At 47.4% G+C, this 27,910-nt stretch overlaps 1 pseudogene; it reads left to right on the top strand.

Moving 5' to 3' along the window:
* The first annotated feature begins 3,588 nt into the window (after nt 1-3,588).
* LOC135899349 (glutathione peroxidase-like) lies at nt 3,589-24,156 on the top strand (annotated as a pseudogene).
* Nucleotides 24,157-27,910: the final 3,754 nt, after the last annotated feature.

Genomic DNA, 27,910 nt, shown 5'->3' with positions numbered 1-27,910 from the left:
CTGCCAAAAGCTTTGGCGCCCTTTAACCACTCGGCCAAATTTACCTTTAACTCATAAGCAAACTCAGCAAAAGTGGCGCCCTGCCTTTTGTTCAGACTTCGAAATCTCTGCCTGAATGCCTCTGCTGACAAATGAAACCGCTTCAATAGGCTCTCTTTTACCTGATCATAGTCGTCAGAATCATCCGCAGGCAACCTCGCAAGCACATCTGCTGCCTCGCAGGGCAACAAACTAAGCTAGCGCTGCGCCCAAGTGCTGCGAACAAATTTTGACTTTTCGCAAGTTCTCTCGAAATTTACTAGATACAGGCTTATATCTTGCCCAACCTTGAAGGGCTGCATAAGTTTAGATAGATCATAAAGGTCATGTCTACCTGCTCCCTCTGATTCCGGAACCACACTTGTCTTTCTCAACTCGACTTCAAGTCGAAGTTTCTCTATCTGAAGCTCTATTAGCTTCTGCTCGTCTGCCTTGCGCCTTAGGATTTCGTTCCACATTTCTACGATTTCCTCTTTCGCAAGATCCGTGCTCAATCGCTTCAATGATACTTGTTTCGTCATTTGAAGCTGAACTTCAACGCCTAGCTCCTCGCAAAGGGATATGAGCTGAGTTCTAAGCAACCGTTTGAGATCCATCACGCAACACTGGTGTGACAATGCCTCGACCTCTACCCAGAAGTACCAAAACACACGCTTCTGCGGCAGGTCCCTACCAGCGACTAGGATTACACCTCTATCCCGTCAGCCTGGTCACTCAAAAGAGCAAAGCCAACACTCACCAGCCCTAAGCTGTCCGTCCCCGTGATCTCGGTGTGCTGTCGTCCGTCATACTTCAGGCTCGATCCCACCGCTCGCCATCCAGTTGTTGCGTGTGCCGAGGTATGCGTGGCCGGCAGGAGGTCAGGACCCCACTTCACGCAGAGTCAGAGACGAGGAGAGCTTTCTCGGCGAAGAATTCTTTATACAGTATGTACAAGTTTGCGTGGTTATGAGGAGAGACCAACCGAGCAGCCCCAAGCTGCTTAAATAACACTTCCCGTCCCCAGATTCCCCAGATAGTCCCTAAGGACGAACAAGTTCGAGAGAGAGAGGGTCCGGGCAGCCTCGGTGGTCCCAACGCCGCTTTCAGTGGCCGGCGCCTCCGGGCACCGCGCTGCGCCGTCAGGCTAATCTGGCGGTCGGTCGGTATGGAGCGCCGGGCAAGTTCAGTGGCCCGGCATACGACAAAGGGAACGAACGATCTGCAAGGCAAGGTGTCGAAACATAGTCCTTGGGTGGTCGGTAAAAGGGTTGCCCCTTGGCGCCGCCGCACGAAGGAAGGGGTGGGGTGCATTGCTGTCCGCACGAGGAGGGGCCGAATAGCAGTCGGTAAGCCGACGGCCGCTTCCGTCGTTGACGCCGTGCAGCTGCGAGGACACCCACGCCGCGCACTTAGTCGTCACGTGCCCGAAGCGGGCACCATGTGGGGATTAACGCTGCCTCCACGGTCGACACACCACCGCACTGGCCTGCCGTCAGGCAAATCCCCAGGCACAAACATAACAGTATGCGCATGACATCATCCGAGGGCTAGCGGAGGCCGCCATGGTCGCGAGTTCGCGCTGCCTACGCGAGCAGGCCCGCGTCGTCAAGCAGCTACGAATACGCACGAACCGTCCAACAAACTTTTCAAAGTGTTTTTCTGACTTGGTTATCGAGTGGTACGTCGTACGTCAACGATGCGCTTAACCACGTACGTGCGTGGGTAAAGTTAACAAGAAAACTCACGCTCTGAAAACAAAGTGCGCTTGTGCGATTGTGTCGACCCGCTCGAACTCAAAGATGATGAGCTTCGGCGCGATGTCGGACTACTGCCTAGCGTGGATCTCGCAGACATCAAGGATTACCTTGTGAATGCAATGAGTTTCGTGATCCGCGAGCAATTGAAAGCCTACAAGTCGATCGACGGCCACAATATCTGACGAGCGGCTGGGTCCAGCAGCCGTGCGTCAAAGTGCTCGCGTAACATGATCGCCTTCATTGCGGAATATATTGCGTGTGGTCCACTTGTGTCGTTAAAGGCAGCGTTAACGTTGCCTCACAAAAAAAGAAAAAAAAACACCCCGAGAAGTAAACATTGATTCCACAGCCTTCGTAATTTTTATGTTGCGTCAATTCTGCTGGTCTATCGCAATAAACGGTAACGACTGATTCGTATCTGGCCAGTTTTGAATATACGAGGGCGAATCTGAAAGTATTTGCCTTTATATTTTTTAGCCAAATTGCGGCTGTGTATGCGAAGTGAACATATCCATTCACAGCGGTGGATCTTTCTTGGACCGGCGCGGCCTTATCTGCCGTTAGCGCCACTGTACAGCGCTGCTGTCATTTGTTGAAGATGGCGGTTGAGCTTCACACGTCCACGGCGTACGAGCAACGAAGTGTGATTCGTTTCCTATGGAGCAAGGGACGCACGCCCATCGAAGTCCACAGGGAAAGGCAGCCCACGTATGGGGAAAGGTGTATCGCTTTGAGAAGCGTGAGGTGCTGGTGTTGTGAGTTCGCAAAAGGCCGTGAAGACTTGCACGACAATGAGCGTTCGGGGAAGCCGCGTGCGTCGCTGTCTGGCGACAACATTTCACAAATGTAGTGCTGCGATGGGACAAATGTCTGAGCCGGTGTGAGGACTATGCGTAAAAATAGTGTAAGGTACGTAGAATAATATTTGTAATTATTTGTATGTACCTCATTTTTTGCCAATAAAAAATAGGGGCAAAGACTTTCGCAGCCCTCATGCATTACATCTACTTCTCAGTGGCAACACTTGCGAGAGCTTGTGGCACTGATGGTGAGTAAATGTACGAAAAAATGCCGTATTGTCTTCCTCTCTTTCGACATAGTGATTGGAGGCTACCGTGCTTCAAATAAGTACGGACATGTGCTCGAAATATTATGAACGATTTAAAATTGCTTATACAATGACTCGCTTTCGTATTTGACGTTCCGTCTTTTTGTTTATTTCACTCTTGTACGCTTTAGTGTTTGCTCGTGCTGTCCTTTCTGTTATCATCTTATTTATTTTTAATTTTTTATATCTTTGTTTATGTAAGTGAAATGGACTTGCTGGTGGCGAAATACTTCCAATCTTTATAGTTAGGCACCTTTTAAGTCTGCCTACCTACTAAAAAAATTACTCTGCTGAGTGTTTTAAAACGCACAATTCAAAATCGAGATGATCTCACCGCAGCGCTTCTTATAGTTTCTCCGTGGGATCGTAGGATGCTGACTTGTTCGAACGGTCTCTGTTGAGACCTTGGCCTACTTTTTGTAATTATTTAAAAGTGCTTTTCTTCTTCTTCTTTGTGTCATGTTATCTCTTCTTTTCCTTCTGTCTTTGCGTAATAATAATAATAATAATAATAATAATAATAATAATAATAATCGGATCGCGACACGGCTGACTGATACGTATGGCGCAAGCAGGCGCGTCGTCGCTCAAGCTACATCGCACCGCCCGACCCGCTGACGGCGCATGCGACGCGCCGCGTTCGTCACGTGGCGGCGAGGGAAGGGGAAGCGGTGTCCCGGATAAAAGCCGGGGTCGGATGCCGCGGCCGTCGGTAGCTGCGTGTGCGGGGGTCGACGGCGGAAGATGCTGTCGCGACTCGTGCTGGCGCTGATGTGCGCCGCCGCCGGCGCGGCCGGCGCAAAGCCCAAGAGCGCCGACTGCGACGGCCGGCCGCTGTCGCCCGAGCTCTACAGCTTCCAGATACCCGACGTGCTCGGCACGCGGAACGTATCCCTGGACCGGTACCGGGGTCGCGTGCTGCTCGTGGTAAACGTGGCCACCTACTGAGGTTTCACCTGGTCCTACACCCAACTGAATGCACTCCAGGACAGGTTCGGGGCCAGGGACTTCACCATGCTGGGCTTCCCTTGCAACCAGTTCGGCCAGGTGAGCGCTGCTTGCGCTGATCAACGCGCGGCTCATGGGGAAGCTGCTGATCGTGATGACCGCGACGTCTTCTGGGGACAGCTTCCTATTACGACGTCGTGGTCACGCACTTTCTCTCGCGTAGTGATGCCAAATGTGAGAGGACGTTCTGAGGCACGCCGTTAGGGGATCGAGGATCGTGTTGCGCGTGGAGTTTAGTGCGTAATAACGTCATTAGGTTGACTGAACTGTGCCTTTCGCAAAGACGGGAATAGTATGAAACAACGACGCCCACAAGGAGGAAAATGAGTGCAGACAGTTGTGTGTCCCGTCATGTTCTTCCTTTGGGTCTTACGTTCATTTTTTTTTCTTCTTTTTTTTCACAGGGTAAAAGAAGTAAAACTCACTTAACTACGCTACTTTGTGTCAAATCTCCCATGACGACGTAGAGAGACCAACGACTTAGTTCCAGGTATTCATCGAGAAACATTTGCCGTCCAACGTTTACACTGCATCCTACGCAACCTTGGCACCCTAATTTTCATGTTTAAAGGATTTGTAGTGGTTGCAATAAGGATGCTGATACGTCGTGGCAGCGGTTGCTACAGCTGCGAGAGAGAGAAAGAATTCAGTGGAAGCTGAAGATGTCAGCCCTGCTATATTCAGGGCTTGCTACTTCAGATGAGGAGTTTGAGATGACCCGAAGTGGCGAAGTATACAAGAGGTGCAGAATAAAAAAAAAATCCTAGAAATAAATAAACATATGAAGCCCAGATAGCTAATGCAATTGCAGAGAATGTCTCAAGACCTGATTGACGCTTTCCGTAGATCTGAATGAGGTCAATTACGGAAGCGAAGATCTTGGGCGCCTGGCCTCACAGTTCATTAGCTCAGAAAGCAGTTCGAGCGCTTTTTCGCTACCTGAGGGCAACAGACTTAAGTGCCCGACTATAGACACCCTACACCTAAGTTCTCTCTCTCTCTCTTTCACTCCCCATTCACCTCCCCACGTGTAGGGTAGCAAACTGGACTCAGTCTGGTTAACCTCCCTGCCTTTCCGTCTTCCCTTCTCTCTCTCTCTGAATGAGGTCAAATAGCTTTTGATTCTTGGAAGCCTCGAATTACGTGGTTTGGTTTGACAAAATAAAAGAGAGAACGAGAATAGCGTACCGGGATTTCATCAGATGCCTGATATCGATCAAAATGTAGTTTCCTACTAAAATTACAATGGGTGACTGGCTATACGATTGTTCAGCTAGCATGGAAATGTTGGTACATGGATTTGTCCCATATTCGTGCCTGCGACTTCAAACATTCTTGCAATTAACTTTATTTACTGCGCGTTATCTCCTTTTATCTCCCTACATTAAATACGCAATCTAATATATTTAGACGCATAAGGCAGTCAAACTGTGCGCACGTGCAGAATTGTTGCGAATTGTTGCAGTTAAGACGCAATATTTTATTGAAAATGATCAATTTGCAAAGTCGCCAAGCCGTTTCAAGTCAGAAGGACGACGTTTAGGCAAATCCTTGTGCTGCCCACCGTTTCCATGCTAGCTGAACCGCCATGATTGCCAGTTACTATAGACTTCCCAGAGTTCCCTCTAGTAGTTTTTGTAGGACACTCTGTGGATCAAAGGCCATCCACTATGCGTGGGGCCATCATATCCTCAACATTTATAGCCTCATCATTACGTTCATCGGCAGCACAAAAAAAGAAAGAAACTAGGCAAAATGGTCCCGTTTGCAGATCGCCAAGCGCATGCTCATCAAAAACGCTGTTACCGACGCCTTCTGGATCGGCGCTGTCGAACAGCAACAGATGTTTGCTTGGGACTCGGCGAACAATGCTCGCTACAAAATTTCTGAAAGAAAGAAATGACCACAAAAGGAAGATAGGAAGACATTAACAATAATTGGTATTAATTGTCGTAGCGTTGTAAACAAAGTCTCCCATCTGGAAGGTATGCTGTTAACGCATAATCCGGACATAGCTGTGCTAACAGAGACATGGTTAGATGAAGAAATATTTGATTCCGAATTTGTACCAAGAAACTATAAAGTCTTACGGAAAGACCGCGACAGAAGAGGTGGCGGAGTGGCTACACTGTTCAAAAGCACATTTCAGATTTTAAAACTGCCTGATGTTGCTACAGTTGAAGCTGTCTTTTGTAAAGTATATGCTAACAATTTCCGATATATCCTTGGTGCTATCTATAGGCTTCCCGGTTCCTCTGTCGCTGTCTTAGATGAAGTTAAGAAATATCTTTATTGCTACACGAAACCAGACGATAAGTTAATTTTAGCTGGAGATTTTAACTTACCAAACATAAACTGGGCTACTTTTTCTGTTGAATCTCCGCACGCTGTAGGAGATGCTCTGCTTGATATCATGTTTCATTTCCATCTCTTACAAATTGTGAAGAACCCTACTAGAATCCAACAAGATTCTTCATCAATACTGGATTTATTCTTGGTACGAGGCAATATCAAAGAAAAACTTTCATGTAATGTAGTGGCCGGTATTTCTGATCATCAAGCTGTAGTCTTGGTAATAGAAGACATATTATTGGACCGAAAGGGTGATACTCGACACTTTCCGAATTTAGCCCGTGCTGACAATGAATCGATTATTGATATTTTAGATTTTCATTATTATAGTTTTCTGCACAGCACTTGTAGCGCGGATGACCTGTGGCTTGTTTCCAAAAACATTGTTCGTGACTGCATTCAGCGTTTTGTACCAGTGATATGCAAGAAGTCAGACAATAACAATCCCTGGATTACGCGAGAAACTTTGCAATTGCAGCGCAAGCTAAAGCGATTAAAGAAAAGAATAAAAAAATCAAGCTGAGCCTTTTTAGAGGCAAAAATTCATGAAGCTTCAGAGAAATTAAAACAGTGCATTCTGAAGGATAAAGAAAAATACTACAATAAGCAACTTCCGGCTTTTATAAAAACTGCACCTGAAAAGTTTTGGCGGTCAATTGCCCCAGTTTCTCGTTCTACCGATGCATTTATTCTAAATGGACAACATGTAAGTGACAATGTCCAGGTTTCAGCAGCATTTAATAACACCTTTAAGAAAGTTTTCACGAAAGATGACGGGCGTCTCCCACCCTTTAGCATGTCCCTTCCTTCCATGCCTGATGTTATAATTTCTGAAGAGGGTGTTTTTAATCTATTGTTAAAACTGGATATTAAGAAATCACCTGGACCAGATGATATTCCAAATGCCTTCCTTAAACAGTATGCAGAGTGGGGTTCAAAGTATTTGTGCGTCCTATTCACTCGATCATTGAAAGAAGGTGTTCTACCGTGTGATTGGAAAACTGCTAGAATTAAGCCTTTGCACAAAAGTGGAGAGAAGACGTGTACTGAAAATTATCGCCCTATTTCATTAACTTCAACAACGTGCAAATTATTGGAACACATCATTCATAAGCATCTAACTAATTTCCTCGACGAGCATAATGTACTGGCAGCTGTTCAACACGGGTTCAGACGAGGGTATTCCACATGCACTCAGCTGGTCGAAACAATCCATGATTTTGCGACAGCAATCAACGAAGGAAAACAAACTGATGTTATCTTTATGGACTTTCGAAAAGCTTTCGATAAGGTTTCGCACAAGAAACTACTTCATAAACTCAGTTTTATTATAAATAATAAACAGATATTAACATGGATACAATCGTACCTATCTGATCGCCGTCAGTTTGTCGAACTGCATAAAACTTGCTCCAATTACGTTCCTGTCGATTCTGGTGTTCCCCAGGGATCCGTCCTCGGCCCCCTACTGTTTTTAATGTTTATTAATGATATTGTTAAAAACCTGTCGGTACGTGTTAAGTTATATGCGGACGACTGCGTGCTGTATGAGAAAATAAGTTCGACTGATGATCAAATTAGGCTGAATAATGATTTTGCAAACATAGTTTCTTGGTGTGAGAAGTGGCAAATGTCAATTAACTTTAAAAAAAACAGTATTTATGAGAATAACACTTAAAAAGATCCCTCTTCTATATTACTACACTGCTAATAATAATTTTCTTCGTGAAGTCACAGAATATAAGTATCTAGGTCTATGGATCTCTGATAATCTTTCTTGGACCAGGCATGTCGACTATGTTTCAGCAAACGCTCTCCGAAAGCTTTTTTTCTTACGACGCTCGCTTAAGCTAGCAACCTCTGGTACACGCCTCCTTGCCTACAACACTATTTTTAGACCAATCTTAGAATATGCAGTAATTATCTGGGACCCTTTTACAAAGGTAAACATAAATAAACTTGAAAGAATCCAAAAGAAAGGAATAAGGTTTATATATAACACTTACCGGCGAGCATCAGTCAGTGACCTCCTCAAAAAAAATGGTTTACCCTCTATTCCTAACAGAAATCGCATATGTCGCTTAAAGTTTTTCTGTCAATTAATTAATAATAATTTCAAAGTTGACACCTCCAATATTCTTATCTATTCCTCGGGGTACCAAACTAGAAATCGCCATTCTCTTTCTATAACACCATTAAATCCGCGAGTTAATTGTTTTAAATATTCCTTTTTTCCAAGGACCATCACTGATTGGAATAACCTCACGGATGATGTTGTCAGACAGACATAATTACATTCATTTCAAGAGCATTTGAATTGATTGTTGTTAATTGACCTTGTCGCTGTATTCTCTTGTTGAATTTCTATGTGCAATTTTGTTCTCTTTGTGTCTGTAATTCTGTATCTTAACACAATGTTTCCCACCTGCTATGATCTTGTGTACAAGATCGCAGTATTCATAAATAAAAACAAACAAATAAATAAAAAGCATCCGGCTAGAGAAATACGTCAGCGAGTGGTACTGTACACAAGCGCTAACGCCGCGGAAAGAATATTACCTTCCGCCAAACAACACAGCAACGTTCGTAAAAGAACATGCGTAAAGCTCTCCCTGCAGCTACTGCTGTAGTATGTAATCTGCGAATGCGCTTGAAAGGAGAGCACCACTCCCTAACCGTCTGTATGCATTATTTACTTAGCTAGAACAAAAAGTATGATGCGAAAAACGTAGGCTTCGTTGCTCTCTGCCACGACGCAGTGCTAAATGATCGGCGACACGCAGGGAGGAATTGCCGCTTTTATGTTGCCGAAGCAACGACCGGCAGATTTCCTTTTAAATTATACACGGTGTTTTAGCGATGACTGGTAGCAATTATTAAAGATAGGAGAGTTGGCACAAAATTATAGTGTTTGCTTGCCAAGATTTATAGCTGTCGCAGACATCGTGCTGGCTTCATTAATTGCACAATAATAGCCAAGGCGCCCTATAATTAATGTTCACTTATTTTCTATTTATTTTAGCGTACTATTTTTTTAATTGAAGAATTAAACCACATCCACTTGCAAATCCTTAGACCAGCATTGTTCTTGAGATTTACGTCCCGAAATTTGTGGCGAAATGCAATGGCTCTCCACGCACTTCTTTTCACAAGGTCTTCTTTAAGCACTCCGTCAAAAACTACGTGGAACGCCAATAAGGGTCGATCATATCTAAGTCGAGGCTGCGTTGTCAGACTTGCTACTAAGTTGGACACGTCTCGGACACTGGCCGTCTTCAATTTCGCAGTTCCAGTATGCGCTTAGTGTCATTAACTGTAAAATTAATTTGTGAAATTTCGTTGATCCGAGCGCTTACATCTTTTGTTTTTCAGCAAGAATTACTTTGTATAGAATCCCTTAGTGTAATATTTGGAGACTGTCGTATAGCTGGAACTACAGTATACGTGCATACAATATTTTAACCCCCCTCTTCCTTGTGCAGGGTATAGCCAACAAGGAATACATCTGATTATAACCTTCCTGTCTTCTCATGCATCCTTCTTCTTTTTCTCTTGCGCTGTCGTCATGCTACTAGAACACCTTCCGCGACCTGAGAACTTTTGGTGAATCATGTTGCATGCAATGTGCGCGTTTTTCTTTTCTCCTTACTTTTTTTTTCCTTCTGATATTCTAACCGAATTGAGGAGCAATTGAAAGACGCTTCTAGTAGGGCGCCGTGATTGAGTTTGGCCGCCCACAAAATAACATACTAAAAAACCGGAGACTCATATCTGGTTAACCTCCCTGCCTTTCCTCTTCATTCTCTCTCTCTCTCTCGTCATGACTCTTGTAGCGCATTTCACAAGGAACCGCAGCTCAAGCTGCCGCACTTCGCGCACCGTCGCGAGCGATCGCGCCGTATGCGACTAGCTATACAACTGAAGCAGCAATCTCCACGTCCGTGGCTAGCGGCCGCATGCAGCTACTAGATCGCCAGATGCGGTCTGCACCGCCGACGCACTTAATCACACGGCTAAATTTATGCCGCACTCTAGGCGCATTGTTTTGATGGTGGCGCGGCCCACTCTCATCTCTGTTGAAACCCTTCTTTTAGTCGGGGACGCCTTCGTGCGTAAAGGAGCGCGCTTTCCCGCGCGTTCTGCCACGAACAGTGGGTGTCGGCTCATGTGTGCGCGCATATACCTAATCTCATCGCGACGAGCGAGGCCGCCCGAAACACGCGCGTTCCCACGTACGTTCTGTTGTTCCTTCTGGTTGACTAGAACGATAATTGGCAGTCCTGTTTGTCAAAGCTGGAACCACAGGGCGCAAGCTTTCCTCCTCCTGCCATTCAGTCTCATCGTTATCTCACGGACACTTTTGAAGCAACTGGCCCCAGATGTCGATCAGTGAAGAACACGTGGCAAAAGCATGCGCGCACTTCCCAAGTACCCTTACTGTTTCCTCCAGCTGCGAAGACGTGGGCACGCGGAGGCGTTCCTGCATGGATGCACGTGTCCGACTGCTTGTCCACGTTTGCTAGTTTGCCAGGCGGGTTTTCTTCGACTTAACCTTCCTGCTTTCGGCCGGTATTACGCGGCTTATGGACGGCACTTATTACTCCACGCGACCCGCATTGGGCAATGACGCAGCAGTTGTCTGAATGGACAGGGACAGTGATCGTGGCATTGCTCCTCCCAGCTGCGTTACCGGCAGTTGCAAGTGCGCACTCTTACAACTACACTGAAGTGCGTGGCAGAAAAAAAGATGAAAGGAGGTTGACAAATAGCTGAAGATTGCACAAAAAAGAGGGGGCGAGAGAGTGCAGTATAAGCACACCTGCGACCTGGTTACGGAACTCTGCGTGTTAAAGCCATCGAAAAGCTTTCCGTCACGCTATCCTCAGAGGCTACAAGGTGATGCTGAGTGTTTCAGCGCTAGCACCGAACGCGGCCACTATACCCTCCTGAGCAGCATTCCTTGATCTCCGCTGCAGAATGCGAATTTGTTTGAGTACTTTATTTTTGTTGCATAATAGTTGCATTTTACGATGCTAGTACGATGTTTTACGTAATTAGTTCAGCTTCGCGTATTTGTTCTCATATTGCAACCGAAAGCGGCCCGCGATAATTTTCCCTCAGTGGGAAAACCTTTTCTTCCATTCGATCTTGCTTTTTCGTGATGGAAGTCCGTCGTTGTTCGTGCGCAACTACGTGCTATTTTTTTCCCACCACTTAACGATGACCACTTGTAGACAGGATGAGGATGTGCGTGCGGAAGCGTTCTGCTCAAATTTATTTGCACCTTTACAAAGCATTGCAAAACGGGGCAGTATAACTCTTCCGCCCTTCATCTAACCCCTTTACTCTTCCTGGTTTATGCCGAGTGAAAAGAAAAAAGAAAGAAAGAATAAAGCAATAACACACGACGGCAACGTTATATGCTCTTGAAGTGAGGCTAGACATGTGCATAATTAACGCAATCCCTCTGAGAGTGCATGCCGCCATCTCTCAATCCTCGCTCACGCCAACAGCAGCGGGAAGCAGCTCACGGATGCTTGTGTGACTCATTGCGCCGGTCGTAGATCACTTGTCGTGACTTCGCGGCAGCGCGCAGCGTCGGAAGGGCCAGCTTTGTTTGAGAGCTGCAGTCGCACCTCGTTCGGTGGTTTGTCGATGTCTTTTGTGCTTCGGACGCGGTGAGAGCTGTCGCTGACAAGCGAAGTATAAACGAACGGCCAGAAGCAACGGAATTCCGAAAGTTGTTTGTCGATGTAGATGGAATGATTGTGTGTTTCCCTCGAGCCTTGTCGTGTCATCGATACGCACTTCTTCGTAAGCGGGAACCGATGGCGCCATTGTTTGACGTCCATCCACAGAAATGTTCGTGTTTTGAGATCCCCGTCGGCGACTCATTTGTCCGCGATGGTACGAGACATTTCGACGCGGTTTGATGAGCTGCAGTTAAGGCGAAATGGGCGGTGGAGCTCAACAGTCATTGTCGTATACCGGGTGCATTAGCAAACGTTCAAGTAATTCTAAAAAAAAAGGAAAGGTGACAGAGTACAGTTTAAAAGGGTTTCTTTTTCCTTTGGCAAGGAATAGGGGGATGAGGTACATTATTCGCGGGGGTGCACATAAAAAATCGCGTGATACACATTATGTCATTAAATAACTAGCACTCAATAAGCGAATTAATTACTATAGGACACATTTTGCGCTGGCATGGAAGCCCGTTTGTGCTCAAGGAATGTTCATTCGGTAGGAATCCTGACTCTAACAACCAGTTTCCAAATATTAGTCCCCGAAATCTGCCACGAAATACATTAGCGTTCGGCATAGTTCTGTTCCGCTATTCTTGAGGAAAGCCTTTCTGGGAAAATAATACAAGGAATCATACATTGCATTTCGCTCTAAACCCGCCGTGGTTGCTCAGTGGCTATGGTGTTGGGCTGCTGAGCACGAGGTCGCGGGATCGAATCCCGGCCACGGCGGCCGCATTTCGATGGGGGCGAAATGCGAAAACACCCGTGTGCTTAGATTTAGGTGCACGTTAAAGAACCCCAGGTGGTCAAAATTTCCGGAGTCCTCCACTACGGCGTGCCTCATAATCAGAAAGTGGTTTTGGCACGTAAAACCCCAAATATTATTATTGTTTCGCTCTAAGCTTGCGGACGGATGCCATTTGATCAATTCTCGTTGTGCCTGCCAAGTGGGTTTGCCTTGAATGCTTGGATGGCTTCAATCCCGCAATTACAACATTTTCCCTAAAGTAATTAGCTAACTAAAAAGCGCACACCGATGAACTTTGGCGAAGTAAAGAGTTAAGTAAGTATTACGGCACATCATGCGTGCACCGGCGCGAAAAATCCGTCGCCGGAAAATCGCGTCTTTTATATCTGCTGCATGTATACTATTTTTTGCTGAAGCACATGCTACCAAGTTTAGTGCCGTTCAAAGCTAAACACAATATTTACCCAACGCACATTAAGGTAGGAATGTACTACGGTGTTCAGCGATTGAAACGCGGTACTCGGACCGCATGGCTGAATGGATGGACCGATGCTATGAGCGTCGCCTTTGGAGCGGGGCGGTGGGTTGCGCCACCAAGCTCTTGCGTTGATAATTTAATGGCATCCCCTTTGAGAAGGGGCGGCGAAAAATAGTCACCTAGCCTGCTTGATTTAATCAGGTATGCTATACATGCTCTTTATCTAGCATTTTGTATACACCTAAAGGTATACATCTCTTTAACCTTTCTTTTTTTTTTCTTTACAATCTACCTTGCACCGCTAGCCATGACCGTAAGAGATCTGGTCGTATTAATCTCATTCCCTGCAAGCAATCTCTGCAGCCGGCGCTTTTTGCGCCACCTGCAGTGAGCGCTGAGTGATCGCTAAGGGGCGGAATGAAGTCACTATGCATCAAAAAGTGTCTCGGTTTTTATGCGATGCAAAAATGCATAAACTCGGAGCCCCCAGCGCTCACCGGTGGCGCAGAAGATGCCGGTAGCCACGCGTTCGAGGTATCGCGTTTCAGTCGCTGAGTGTTTTGCATGCGCTGAGTGTCACTGTGCGAGGCGTTATCGTGAGCGGTGAGCGCGCAGCTTCAACGCATGCAGCTGTATAGTGCAGCTGTACAATCTGCGAGCGCGGACAGCGCGTGCGCAGAACGCGAGGAACACGCGCCTATACGCGAAGTCATGGCGTCAAGTTGTGGATTTAGCTGCTAATGATTTCCGTGTCGGCATCTGCGCACATCACCGGGGCCGCACGAGAACTGTAAAACGTTGGCTGCCCATCGCATTGGTGCCTCCCGTCAGGCCTTAACAGACGCCGCTGCGTTCGAGTGTCGTCAGACGGACTAACGACGTCGATGTAAAAAGCGAGAGCGTGAGATAAAGATGGAAAAAAAAAATAAGCGAAGACTCGTGATTCTTGCGAAGCCGACGATTGCGCACTCGTCGTGTAAGGAAGCGACAGCCGGCCGTGCCCTTGAGTTGCAATTAGCTGTCAGCGAGGGCAGAGACGCCTAGCTGAAGGCAGCATGCAGCTGGCCAATGCACGCCGATCGCGTCAAGATATTCGTCTCCTTGGTGTAAGCTCGCTTTCATCTCCCAGCATAACACGCCAAGTGCGAGATACTTCTTCCGAAAAGCTACCCCGTGCCCGGGTTCCGCGTGATAATAGTAGATTGCGATATATAAGCCATGTGGCAGCTGTGACTTTGATTTCTTTTTTTTTAATCCTTGCCTTTTCTCGGTCAGCGTGCGCACGAACTGAAACAGTTACGCCCAGATGTTTTTTTTTCTTTTTGTACGCATGTGGCGAACCGCTTGTTGGCGGCAGGACGTTGGAGCGATTGCTTGAAGTTTCAAAGGAGATAAGAGTGTTTGTTTTACTATGGCTTCATTTTTTGTTTGTTTTTATTGTTACTCTTCTCTATCGGCGCTGAGCCGCCCTGAACCATGACTCACAGATATACTACTATCTCGACTGTCGTTAACGCGCCATTTCGCTTCCTGGCGGGGCCGGATGAGCTGCGTCGTTAAGACGCGCGCCACATTCGCACGCGCCGGTCGCCACGCCGACGCACGCACGCACGCTTGAGAGCAGCTGACAAATCAAAGTTTCTAGGACGCGATCACGTGCCCCGACTCCGGGACCGCAGTAAGACTTCGCGGTCGGGTCCCCGCGGAGGTTCCTCTGGGTGGCTTGTTGCTCGCCACCGTCTCAGTCTTATATAGGGAAAGCCACTTCAGTAGTGTGCAGAGGGACGAAAGTTGAAGGAGCGGTATACGGTGATCAGGAGCTGTAAGTCTTACAGTCCGCTTAGGGGAAGAGTCGTTATTGAGATTCCCAAGGATGTATTCGTGATGATGATTGCCTTAGGTTAGATGGAACTGGCACTCAACCGGTACAATAACGGAAACGGTAAAGCGGCAATGCTACGCCAGTGCGTTTCCGGACCATTCGCGTATATAAGGAAGATACCTTTAGCTCAGAGAACTGATGACTTCGCTCGGAGCTTTGTGCCACCAAGATTCACAACTGGAGTGGAATATTTGATTTACAATGAGCTCAGTAATCAGACAGCTGGTTAAAAAAATATTTAGTCTGCTGAGATTCTCGAGGCCTGAGCCACAACATAAGAATCACTTCCGAGACTACTGCACAAACCAAAATCACCGGGAACTCTTTTAGGGTATGAGTGAACTCTTATCGCTGGAAACACTATTGGATAATGATGCATGGGTCGATGCGTATTCTGATTTCTGGGACCCGATGCTCTCGGGTGCCACATCCCCTTTCCATCTAACAAGGGTAGACCGCGTCCGCACGCTGCCAGCCCTAAAACCTCTGTCGGCCACCTTCGTCGACTAAGCACGCGTGGCTTCACAGCGGCACGTGCTGGTGTTGATGAGTAGACTTATAGTTTAGTTGTCTGGAGCGTCGATCTCGCGATCAAAATGTACTGCGTTCGTTTCGCGAAGCATTCAAAAGGCATGTAGTTGTGCCGCTCGCTTAGATAAGGCTGTAATGATTAATTGCCCCCCACATACCCACACGCAGGCACGCACACACGCACGCACGCACGCACGCACACAAAACCGAGCAATGTAGACAAAAGGTTGTATTCGAACGCCGCAAATCTTCACGGGGAGCTCTTGTTCATGATATTCTTGAACCTCATATACGGTCGCACTGCATACGCTATGGCAGTGTATGCTTTTCCATGTCACGCAACTTCTCGAAAGGAATATGGTAATGGTGAGTTTGTGAATAGAACGTTTTTTCTCGTTTACGCATGTTCATCACGTTGATTTCCCAGGGACGGCGCAGTGAGACATACTACTCCACGGGTGAACACGACACATGTTCCGTTCTCCGCTCTAGGCTTCGTCTGTCTGTCACGCGACGTACAAAACCGCGACAATTCACCGCGTCAAAGTGACGTACGTGTACGCGTTAAAGATGCATTAATATGCCGAACAAAACATTTTTTTTTCTGAATAGCCGGAGACTGCCCCGTTCCGAAAGGAATAGAAGATGGCGGCCCGCCGGTCTCTCAGGCACTGGCTACTCGCACCTGCCGGAGAGTATGGGTTTACTTGCGTATAACACAACTTTTTTGCGTGGCGGTATAACGTTATCGAGCCCTTTCGGCACGTATATGAAATCGCTCTGCCAACTATTATTTGCTGAGGATCCGTATTAGCGTCATTTTTAACTGTCCGTTGCACGCCACCGTGATTTTAGACAAGCCATCGCAAGCTAAGTAAGGGAAAGCGGACCAATCGCAGGCGACGGCACCTCTTTCTTGATCCGGTTATCTATTTTCACTGCCCTGGCTCGGCCCCATCGAAACCCTCTCCACTTGAGCGTGCTTCTCGCTTCTTGTCAGCCAATTAGATAAGAAAAACAGCTCAATGTAGGCAATGTTATTCGTTTTGAAAGCAAAAAAAAGTGACCGCCTATAAACGGGGAGAGCGTTTGATTGGGCTATTCAGGCAACGCTCCGGGTCACCGCCCCATGCTGTCGTCGGCGGTTACGTAAATTTGACGTCAGGAGATTGGAATAAAAACATGTTGGAATAGCTTTACGCTATAGGGCCTCTGTTTTTATTCTAAAGGGCCCTGTTTTTATGTCCGATGGGCGAAAATAATGGCAAATGAACTGGGTGGTCACAAAATAACGGTCCTTGCAGATTGATTTTGTGCACAGATGCTTTATTTTAGAGCGAAGCTTTAATAGCCCATTCCTGCGGCGAGCGTCGGCGGCGTAACCGAGCGAACGACCGCCGCGCAGATTGAAAGCGAACGCGGAGCGCAGCGGTAGCTGAAAGAAAGACATAGCGAAGAGGAAGGTGCAGGAGGAGGGTGCAGTGGAACCGTGAGGCGGAAAGCGGAGGAGGAGAGGGCGGGTCTGCTCATGCACTCAGTTGCCGGTGGCCACGGCATCCGCAGCCGCGTGGGCGATCTCAGCTGCGCTTCTGAGGGGGGGGGGGGGAGGTCAGGGTGCCGTGAACTAGGGAGGGCTACGCTCGTCCGCGGCGTCTGCTGCTGAGGTCAGTCCGCGGTAGCAGCGTGTGTGACGGGGATCACTGCTCCGGCAAGGGACGATGGCGAGCGCCTACCAATAGGGCTCGATGTGATGTTCCCTTGGGTGTTGTCGCCGCTGACACTGGGGGCACGACTTCTCCGCGACGAAGAGCCGCTCTCCTCGTTGGTGGAACGAAAGCGTGAGAAGAAAAGCGTAGTGCCGCGCAAGACAGGCTGTGCGGCGACGATGGCGACGGTATGGCGCCAGAGGAGCGCGTCTGTATGGAAAGAAAGCGCTGCATGGGCGGAGGTCTGTCTGCGGCGGCTGCTGTGAATCGCTCCCACGCGCTGCCTCTCGCGATCTCCCTATTAGTGAGGCAGAAGCGCCACGCTTCGCTATGTTTGGAATGTGCCGCAGGAGACAGATTGTCCGCGCCAGCCAATATATCGCGAAATGAAAACACGTATAGAGCTGCGCTCAAATTTCGCATTAGGGAGAATCATAATCGTCGGTAAATGTTTTTCTTCACTTTGTGGCTTTCACTTTTTCGATGCCCTGCATGGTGCATAGCACAAAGCCTGGCGCAGAGCCGCTTCTTCTTTACTTGCAAGTTGGGGGACGGAGAAGCTCTCAGAAGTTGTCAGCAGCGCAACGAGCGGTGGAACGAAAAATGATACGCGTAACGTTGAGAGACAGGAACGCAGCGGCAAGAATTCGGGGGCAAGCGAGTATGGCTGCTCTTCTTGTTGAGAGTAAGAGAAAGTACTGGAGTTGGGTGAGTCATGTAATCAGTAGAGCAGATAACCGGTGGTCTGGCTGAGAAAACAGTACGGGAGCCAAAAGAAGCACAGTCAAAGACGACAGAGGATAAGAGTGCGTTGAAGAAATTTGCAGACATTGTGGGAAATTTGAAAGAACCTGAAACGACAACATAGGACGAAAAGGTTTGACTCAAGGCAGTAGTAATTGGAGATCGCCGGGTGAGTACTTCGTCCTTCAGTGGACGTAAAATTGGTCGATGACGACGACGACGACATCGATGATGATGATGAAGTGCGTCACGAACTATAGAAAGCCACGTTTGACAGCATGCTGGGTTCAAAGTACGTATACTCATGTACACGTCGTACATCTCGCGTCCATGTGGCTGTTCGGGCGCAAAGGAATATTTTCTGAAACGCAGACAAACAACCTTTAAATATTCTTTACTCCTCAGTTCACCGCTCGATGACTGTATGCGGTAGCAAATACGAACCGGTGTTAGCTTTCGCTGCGCTGGGAGTCGCTGCGTCGTGCACGGAGAGGAATAAGATTCATTTGTTGAACATCGCAAAAATTGAGAAAGTGCTTCGCTCGTGGTTTTCTCTTTTGGAGGATAGCTGTAAGGATCGAAATATTTCAGCAAAATAGAAGTTACAAGGATTTAGCGAAAGCCTATTACTACAGCATTAATTTACAGGCATTCGTACTACTGGTGTGAATAACCGATGGCGGTCCACATGGCTATTCTCGTGCCCTGTGCAGGGGAGGCATTTTGTGTAAAATATTGTTTGGAAGACCAATGTATTTCGTATACCTTACTTTAAAAAAAATTAAATTATGGGGTTTTACGTGCCAAAACCACTTTCTGATTATGAGGCACGCCGTAGTGGAGGACTCCGGAAATTTTGACCTCCTGGGGTTCTTTAACGTGCACCTAAATCTAAGTACACGGGTGTTTTCGCATTTCGCCCCCATCGAAATGCGGCCGCCGTGGCCGGGATTCGATCCCGCGACCTCGTGCTCAGCAGCCTAACACCATAGCCACTGAGCAACCACGGCGGGTACCTTACTTTGTGCAAGTGTATCTGTAATGTGACACTGGACTCAGAGTCTCCTAATGCACATGCCTTCATTACTGCCTGGCATCAACGCTACAGTTGAACTGCGTGCCTTAAAGCAAATAGTTTTACACTTTAAGTCAACAGTGCGATTTGTAAAATGAAGTAAGTTCCCTGTTTACGTGGTAAGCCGGTCTAAGCTGCGGTATCCAACGCAGGTGATTTCTTAAAATCTGTTTGAAATCCTGAAAACTCCGGATAGAATGAGGGCTAGAATAGGAGAATGAGTCATGTCACGCCTGTACAGTGAGGAATTTTGCGCGGTATACCTGTAGGTCTCGACTCTTATGTGGTCAGCTGGAAAATGGCTTTGTCTTTCAGTTTATGCCTAATAGAATTGCGTTTTCTCGTATATTCGAATAACAATCCGAAGATATATATTGTCTACAGCGTGTGTGTAAGTCGTACTATGCGCACTTTCTGACGCAATTAACTTTTAAACATTAATTTAGTTCAGTACGGCGCTTGCGCTTGGCGGACGGCCTGGAAGAATGACAATGTATGCTGCACTTCCGCACACTGTGCGTGCGCGCGTGACATATATATCGTGACGTATATCGCGTGACGTATATCGCGTGACGTATATACGTCGCTTGTGGTAATGCTGGTGGTGTTTGTGTAACGTCGTCTATAACGTCCGCACTATATAGCTTCGCTGTACATCCACTTTCACAGGGTGGAATGGAGGCGAATTTTTCTCTCTCTCTCAACTTTCCCCTCTCTCGTGCTTTCGCTGCAGCAAGAGCCGGGCGGTTCGGGGGAGGAGATCCTGAACGGCATCCGCTACGTGCGGCCAGGCCACAACTTCCAGCCAAACTTTCCGTTGTTCCAGAAACTGGACGTCAACGGCGAGAAGCAGCACCCGCTCTTTGAGCTGCTCAAGGTCAGTGTGGAGCTCTCTATACTCACTGCGCTTAGCATGCGGGAGCGCCGAACAGGAAATTCATGAAAATGAAGACGCAGCCCCAGAGCATTCTATTTTCCTGGAAGACGCGCAACTGTGTGGCGCATGTGCTCAGTTGTTGGCGATGGCCCAAAATGGGTAGCTCAATTGCACTCGTACGGGGTATTAAGAAAACGGAAAGATAAAAACAAAGAGTAAGGTGTTGCGGCACCGTGTTATTGCGCACGCGCCCTTCAATGTAAGAGTGCTTCATTCAGTGTACATACTCGATCGTCTAGATAGGATTCAGGGTGCGTTTCAGCGTAATCTCTGAACGCGTAAAAAGAGACCATTTGGTACCCTGACACATTTTATTGCGCTTCCGCAGTTGGTGTGTGATATGACAGCAAAATTCCCTATACTGCGAACGGCAAAATTTAGCGCTACAGACAAAAATTATGGTGCTTTCGCAGTGGTTTATAACGCCAGAATTGCGCTGTCCAGTTTAGCTGTTCATTGTAGCCAAATATAATTTTGTTTAAAAATTCCAAGGCAGTTCTCAGATGTTCTTAGGGACATGGGCTCGTGTCTTGAAGGTCCATTACAATAAATCCCAATATTTAACTTCGGCTGCACGCATGATATGCAATTGAAAGTTGTTTCTTTAAAATAAATCTGAGATGTTCGTAGTCTTTGTGTTCGTATAAATGGTTGCGCTGTTTGTAAAAGAGCAAAAGACCAATAAACCGAAGCCCTTGCAAATTAAGCACTCGTATTCTGACGCATATGATGGCTGTTGTCGTCGCCTTTGTTTGTCACCATACATTTACCGTATTTACTCGATTCTAAGCACCCCCTTTTTTTCACAATCGCGATGCCCAAAGTGAGGGGGGGGGGGTGCTTAGATTCGAAAAATCTAGAATGAACCCCCCCCCCCTCTCTTTTCGCTGCGACATCACGACGAGACGGGTGCGAGAAGTAACATTTTATTTTGCAAACATTCAACAGAAAAATCGGTGCAGACAGTGACCCCACCGCTTGTGTCGGATGCTAAGTTACTATCACTGCCACTCGAGTTCGTCGCACCGCTTGATCCGCCGCTCTCGGTATCCCACAGCAGGTCGTCTTCCGTTCCGTCGAAGTGGTTCGGGATCGAGCACTTCTTAAATTATTTGACCACAACGTTCACTTGGACCCGCTTCCACGCGTCCAAAATCCACTTTGCCATGGTTGATGGGGACGATTTCTGCAGCTTTCGCCGTACAGTCCGGCTGTACAGCGTACTTGCGCCGCGGACTCCGTGCCACCTCGGGACTCCGAAGGCTCCGGCTCGATGACAGAGTGAGCAAGTGCGCTTGGCGGCCTTGGCTACACGCTCTTCCTAACAAGTAGTGGGGTGCTTAGAATCGCATGCAAACTTTTTTCCCAATTTCCTCGCGAAAATAGAGGGGGGGTGCTTAGAATCGCAAAAATACGGTAAGTTAGCATTTCTCATATCTCTTGAATGCTGGAGAACCGTTGTGGCGTGGCCTTAATTAGCGGTGCACGTAATGGCGAGCGAATCCGTCTTTATCTAGAAAGCAGAGTTACGTCACCGACGTCGTCCTCTGCGGCTCGCAAGCCTTTACTGAAGCGCTTTCGACATTTTCTCGGTGCTAGAAGTATCACGTCGGTGTGCAAGAACGTTAGTGCAAAGTGATGTATGTACAGGCGCCGACAAAAGTGGTACACTCCACGCAGCGGGAGCCGGAGCAGTGGATGGATGGATATTATGAGCGTCCCCTTTGGAACGGGGCGGTGGGTTGCGCCACCAAGCTCTTGCTACTATACTGCCTAATATCCTACCTAGGTTAAACAATGAAAAAAAAAACACTATTAACTACCACGCCCAAATTTTCTGATCCCCTATTGCGAACTGTGCTTTTGTACGTCTCAGTCTTTTGGCGTTTCCCTACTTTTCGTGGCACATTGCATCGCTACACCATCTCCAGGCAGCATCTGGGATCGAGACAGCCAATGGCCAATGCCTGCAGATAATAAAGGGCACCCATTGGCTGTCTCGATCCCAGATGCTGCCTGGAGATGGCGTTGCGATGCAGTTTGCCGTTGCTCCGGCTCCCGCTGCGTGGAGTATAACACTTTTGTCGGCGCCTGTACATACTACAAATCACAGCGCGCATCGAACGCTGTGACTTGTATTACCATGAAACACCAACTACCACCAGCTTTGACTAAAGCGCAAAACGCAGGAAAACGGAGCGGGAGTGGGGGACGTGTGAGGGGAGCTAGCTAGTAGCGGAGTTAGGCTTCTGTACACAAATACGGGCATTAAAATGGAAAATGGTTCACTCTGATAGCTGCGCAATGAAAAAGCGCGGGTGAAGATACTTTGTCACTGTGTGGCATCGCACCGATCGCTTCCGGGATGCCTTCGCCTCTGAGTGACGTATCCTCAAGCGCGGCGCTTCACTGGAGCGACGGGAAAGCTTTGTCAATACGGTCGAGGCTATGCGATGACGTGTGGCATATTCCGTTAGTCATATGCTCTTCCGCTAACTCAGCGCAGTGAACGCGCGCTAAAAATGTGACATCTTTGAAAGTATTCGTTTGGAAACGCAGCCTCAGGGCCCCTTCCCATTGGCGACGTCCGCAGTGTTATATGTGCCATCTTTCTGCGTTCTGTTTATCTATGCAGAGTCACTGCCCGTCGCCGGTGTCGAAATTCCGGCCGAGAGAGCGGTTGTTCTACACGCCGCAGGACAACAATGATATTCGCTGGAACTTCGAGAAGATTCTCATCGACCGGAACGGAACTCCACTCCGCCGGTACGAGCCTGGCTTCTTGCCGGTTAACATCACCAGCGACATCGAAGCCCTGATCATCACTGGGAGGCTGCCTCCAATCGAGAATTAGTCATACCACGCAAAGTACATGCGGCTTTATCAGAGCGCCTACAACCGCAAAAGTGACAGTGGGAACGTTGTAACGCTGGACCTTTGTATTAGTTAACTTTTGAAAACCATTTCTATTATCTCTGTCCGCCTCGGTCCTCAAAACAGGCACTTGCCCTGTTCTTTCACAATAAACGTAGCTGGCAAGTATTCGCGATTGCGACAATGGAACGCAGCGAGATTCCACGCGTACCAAGCGACAATTCTTCTGAACTCGTGTACTCTAATGACCGCGGTTTTCGTCGCGCCATCTTAAGGTAATTTCACTGTGACGGCGAAAAAGAAAAGTTCCTTGTCAAAAGTTTCCGCGGACAAGAAGAACGCTCGATGTTTGTAAACTGGAAATGCATGCGGCGCTTATTTGTCAACGCACAAGAAGAAAGCTGCACAAGCAAGCTGATTTTTCAGACTACCTCGAACTGAGATGGTGTCGAAAATACCAGCGTATAACCTTCGAGTAGCTTGCTAGCTTTCTGCGGCGCCCAGATACATGGGTACTACCGCTTCTCCCATGTATACAGCGCAACAATAGGTATAATCCGCTAACTACTCTTCTCTCTCCTCCCCCCCCCCCCTATATATTTTTTCAACGTTATAGCGCGTTGTCCAACCTAGTACCCAGACCCCCTAAAGATACGAACAAAAGAAGCAGCGCTCATTTTCTTCGGCTGAATGAATATTTGGCGTGGCCGCCTCCGTACGTGTCGCCCCTCACGGTTCCTTCTTTCTTCCTGGTTTGTAAAGATGCGTGCTGCGCGTGGCTCCACCGTCACTTTTGAAAGGCGCACTGTTAAGAAAGCGAATACAGCCGTTGTTTGTGTCATCGTCCACCCGCCATCAATGACATCATCGCCTCGGATCACCGTCGGCTGCCAGGGAGGAAAGGAGAGTGGCCGCGCAACCCGGAGGACCGGCGCACGGCTCAGGTATGACGAGCTGTCCCTCAAGCGAAGCCGCCGGGACAGCCCTGAAGGGAGCCGCCGACGCAAGCCCCCACTTCGTGCATTCGGGGGGCGCTGCACCCGACCGACGGCGACCGGCTCGTGTGCCCGGTCCTCCTGTGGAGCGTCCGGCGCTCTCTCGCCCTCTCAGTAAAAGGCTGACTGTCATTGCCCAAAATAAAACGCAGCGTCCGTGTTGTGACATCGGACTTTTTTTTTCGTCTTTTTTTAACCAGGAGGTCAGCGTCTTTTCCTTAGCGCCGCCGGCGTCATCCGATGGCGGTGGGATCCGCGCAGCTGCAGTTGCTTAGAGCACCTCGACGACAGCCGCAAGGATACGGAACGATGTAAAAGCGGTAATTTATTTTACGCCACATCTTCTATTGGCGGCTACCGCGTAAAAAATTTATATTAGGGTGTGTGTGTGTGTGTGTGTGTGTGTGTGTGTGTGTGTGTGTGTGTGTGTGTGTGTGTGTGTGTGTGTGTGTGCGAGAGAGAGAGAGAGAGAGAGAGAGAGAGAATGAAAATGAAGGGGAGATACTATCGGGAGTCTCGCTGATCAAAACTTGCGGCTCTTGGGTTGCTATAGTAGCATCAGTCGAAACGGTATAACCGCTAGAGTTGAACTGCAGAACGCTCAATGTTTGTTACACATGTTTTCATTTGTCGCCTCTTTCGCCGTCCTTTGTCTACGTTAGCGCTGTCAGACACCCTGGATTAACCGCTAGAATGCTGTGCTTATAGCCCATAGAGTTGAATATACTTACTGCAGTGTCGCAGTCGCTTTGGCTGTCCTGCTATTGAACGCGCAGGCACTGATTCGATTCCTATCCGTGGCAGCCGCATTCCCGTGCGGCGGTCTACGGGGCTTCACGACAGACTCTAAGAATGCCGCCCCCTACCGCTCTGTAGAGTACGCGCTTTGTTTGCGCTTGTCTCCCTTTCTTTCTATCTCCCCCTTCTACTTTGTTTCTCTTTCTATCCCTCCTAACCCTTCCCCCTGCGCAGGGTAGCCAACCGGAACTACCTCTGGTTAACCTCACTGCCTTTCTCTGCATTATTTTCTCTCTCTCTCTCCCGTACGGCGGAATGCAATACGGAACCGACTGTCAGTGCGGAGCCCTCTACAGCGGCGTCTCTCGTCACGTTTATTTTTTTTATATCTATTCCGAGAATTGCGCAGACAATTACAAATGGGGCAGCCATCACTTTTAGTGCCGCAGCGAAAATTAGACCCATGTAGCACATTCAAACTTATAGGGAGGGCAAATGGCTGCCCATCGAAAACGCTAAGACAATGTGGCAAATTTTTAGAGAACAGGATGTGGTGGACAAATTTTCACTCGCCCTCGTTCAATTAGCTGAATAAAAAAGTTAATGATGATGAATATTTAGGTTTAGACACGTATAAAAACAACTAAATGGAACTGTCATTTAGCAAATGCAAGAATGCACGTTCGATCGTTGATCGAGCCTCTACATAATTTAAACAAACATTCTGGTGGTCTTTCTTTCTCGTCATATTTTCTTGTTTTTATTTACATGTGCAACGGAGACCGCTTTAAATATAGACTGCCTCCTTAAAGAAGATGCAGACACGTGTGGTCAGCCTATGTAATAAACTGGAGCAAATTCGTGTATAGGGTATAAGATACGCAGATTATCTGAAAATCAGATACGCACCGAAAACCACCCGTAGATGTTTCTTCAAAAGAAACACGTGCTGCACGGGTACAGCAAATATAACGCGAGATGTGTGTTTGCGTTGGTGTGTGTGGGTGGGGAGGGGGAGGGAGTGGGTACGCATCATTTAAAAACTAGGAAGAAAATTATCACATATAATAGACACGACTCAAATAAACGATGTGTACAGCAGCAGGACAATGAACAACTACGTACTAAAGTAACCAGGCATTTCAGCTTCTCCCCGCCGACGCCAAACTGCCTTTCTTTGTAATTAGTACACTAGCTTTCCCGGGAAGCTTAATCACGTAGTGGCTGAGTTGGCCGCGTTTTCGGGCGTAACATTTGGGGGTAAAAGTTAAATATCACTTAAATGTAGCGTTATACCAGGGTCCTTCAATACTGTATTGAAGCACCCTGGTTATACTTAGACTATGGTCCTAAATGTGCATAAAATGTTTTCTCGATCATGCAGGCAATATTCGGAGAAAGAAAGAAAGCTAAAAAAAGAAAGATGTGTAAAGATATACAGTGTCTGTGTTCATTTTTAGACAATACAGATTTTTTTTAAAATAAAAATGCTATAAGCGCAGCGAACGTGGTGTCTTTGCAGCGGAGTTCCTAGGTGAGGTGGACATACTTTGCCGCAAATAACGTAAGCTTCAAAAAACTAAGTGACAAACATTTATTAATTTAAAATTCTATAAGTGACTTAGGGGAAGTTGTTTAAATGGCGAATTTGAAGACAGTCGCATTTTCTTTTTCTTTTTTTTTTCGAAATCTTGAATGTACCACCTAATTCGAGATACTTATAATCGAATTTCAACGCTAAATCCACGAAAAAACTAAGTGACAGACATTTATTAATTAAAAATTCTATAAGTGCCTTAGGGGAAGTTGTTTAAATGGCGAATTTGAAGACAGTCGCATTTTCCTTTTCTTTTTTTTTTGAAATCTTGAATGTACCACCTAATTCGAGATACTTATAATCGAATTTCAACGCTAAATCCACGATATATAGAAACCTAGCACCGTGGCATCGCGGAAAAGGCTCTATCTTATCAGACCGAAACGCCACGTGACGACATGGGCGAAGAAATTTGAAACTGAACGTATCGGCATGTATCGGCCAGTCGCGGCAGCATGTGCCGCTGTGTGTCGGGTCAGGATTTGTCTTGTCTTGCATCCTCAACAGTGGCGCGTAACCACTGTGGGGGATTGGCCAAGAAGCCGGCGGTTTTCCGTATGCTTAGAAGCAAAGGAAAACTAGATTTGAATAGTGGAGCGTGGGACGATAGAACTGTAATTTAGAAGTGTAATGAAAATATTGTGAAGATTTGACGCGGCATGATATCGTTCAAACTTCGTCCCACACTTCTTTATTGGGCGCTGCCGCCTGACGCGATCAGTGCCTGGATTTGGCCTTCAGTTTCGATGGTGAAGATCTAAGATTACGTGCGATATTCTTTTATTTCTACAAAATGGGTGTAACGTAAATTGTGATGCCAACTGCCCTGAAGATAATAATAAAATACAACACATGTATGTTAATTAGTCTTTTCATAGCAACTTAAGCAGTGGCAGAGCATCCCCACCTCGCCGTAAAGCTCGTATGCGAAGACAAGTGTCTCACGGTCATAGTCTATAAAAAAAGATGTCTAAAAAAGAAGAAAGGGAAAAAAACCTGTATAACTCTGGGGCAATCGCATATATAGCGAGAATTTTACGACACAGTTCGTAGAATTATAGGCTTAAACTACACTCTAAGAAAAATCCCGGGGAAAACGGGAGTAACTGCGCCGTTAGTCCTAAAAAGGGCGCTTTCGTCCCTCAAAGGACTAACTGCATGAATATGCGTGCCGTGTGCAAATTTCGGAGAGTAAGTGTTTAGTCCCTGCTCGGAAAGAGAGCAATGGGAGGACGAACGGCAACAGTTACTCCCCAGGCACTTCGCTGTGTTGGTCCGTGTCATGGAGCGATGCGGCGAAAACGGTATTGTCTATAAATCATGAATGGTTCGAAGTTAGTGCATTGTCTATTGAACTACATGCAAAGCAGCACCTTGCCTCTTCGAAAATTACGTGAAACTTAAAACTGGAATGTGAAGAGGCATGCCCTTCGTGCGCACCCCATAAGTGAGCGTACACATTAAACGCGCAAGTCATTGATAGACGGCTAGATTTTCTTGGTCAATAGTGCCTAAGTTCCTTCCGTTGCAAGGAGGTTGCGAACTGAAGCGATGTGTAGCTGAAACGGCACACGCTAAGTGACAGAGAAATTGCCCTTCTCTGTCGCCTTCGGTG

This window comes from Dermacentor albipictus, chromosome 1 (assembly GCF_038994185.2).
Source record: "Dermacentor albipictus isolate Rhodes 1998 colony chromosome 1, USDA_Dalb.pri_finalv2, whole genome shotgun sequence".
NCBI lineage: Eukaryota > Metazoa > Arthropoda > Arachnida > Ixodida > Ixodidae > Dermacentor > Dermacentor albipictus.
This window is presented reverse-complemented; position numbering and strand designations above follow the sequence as displayed.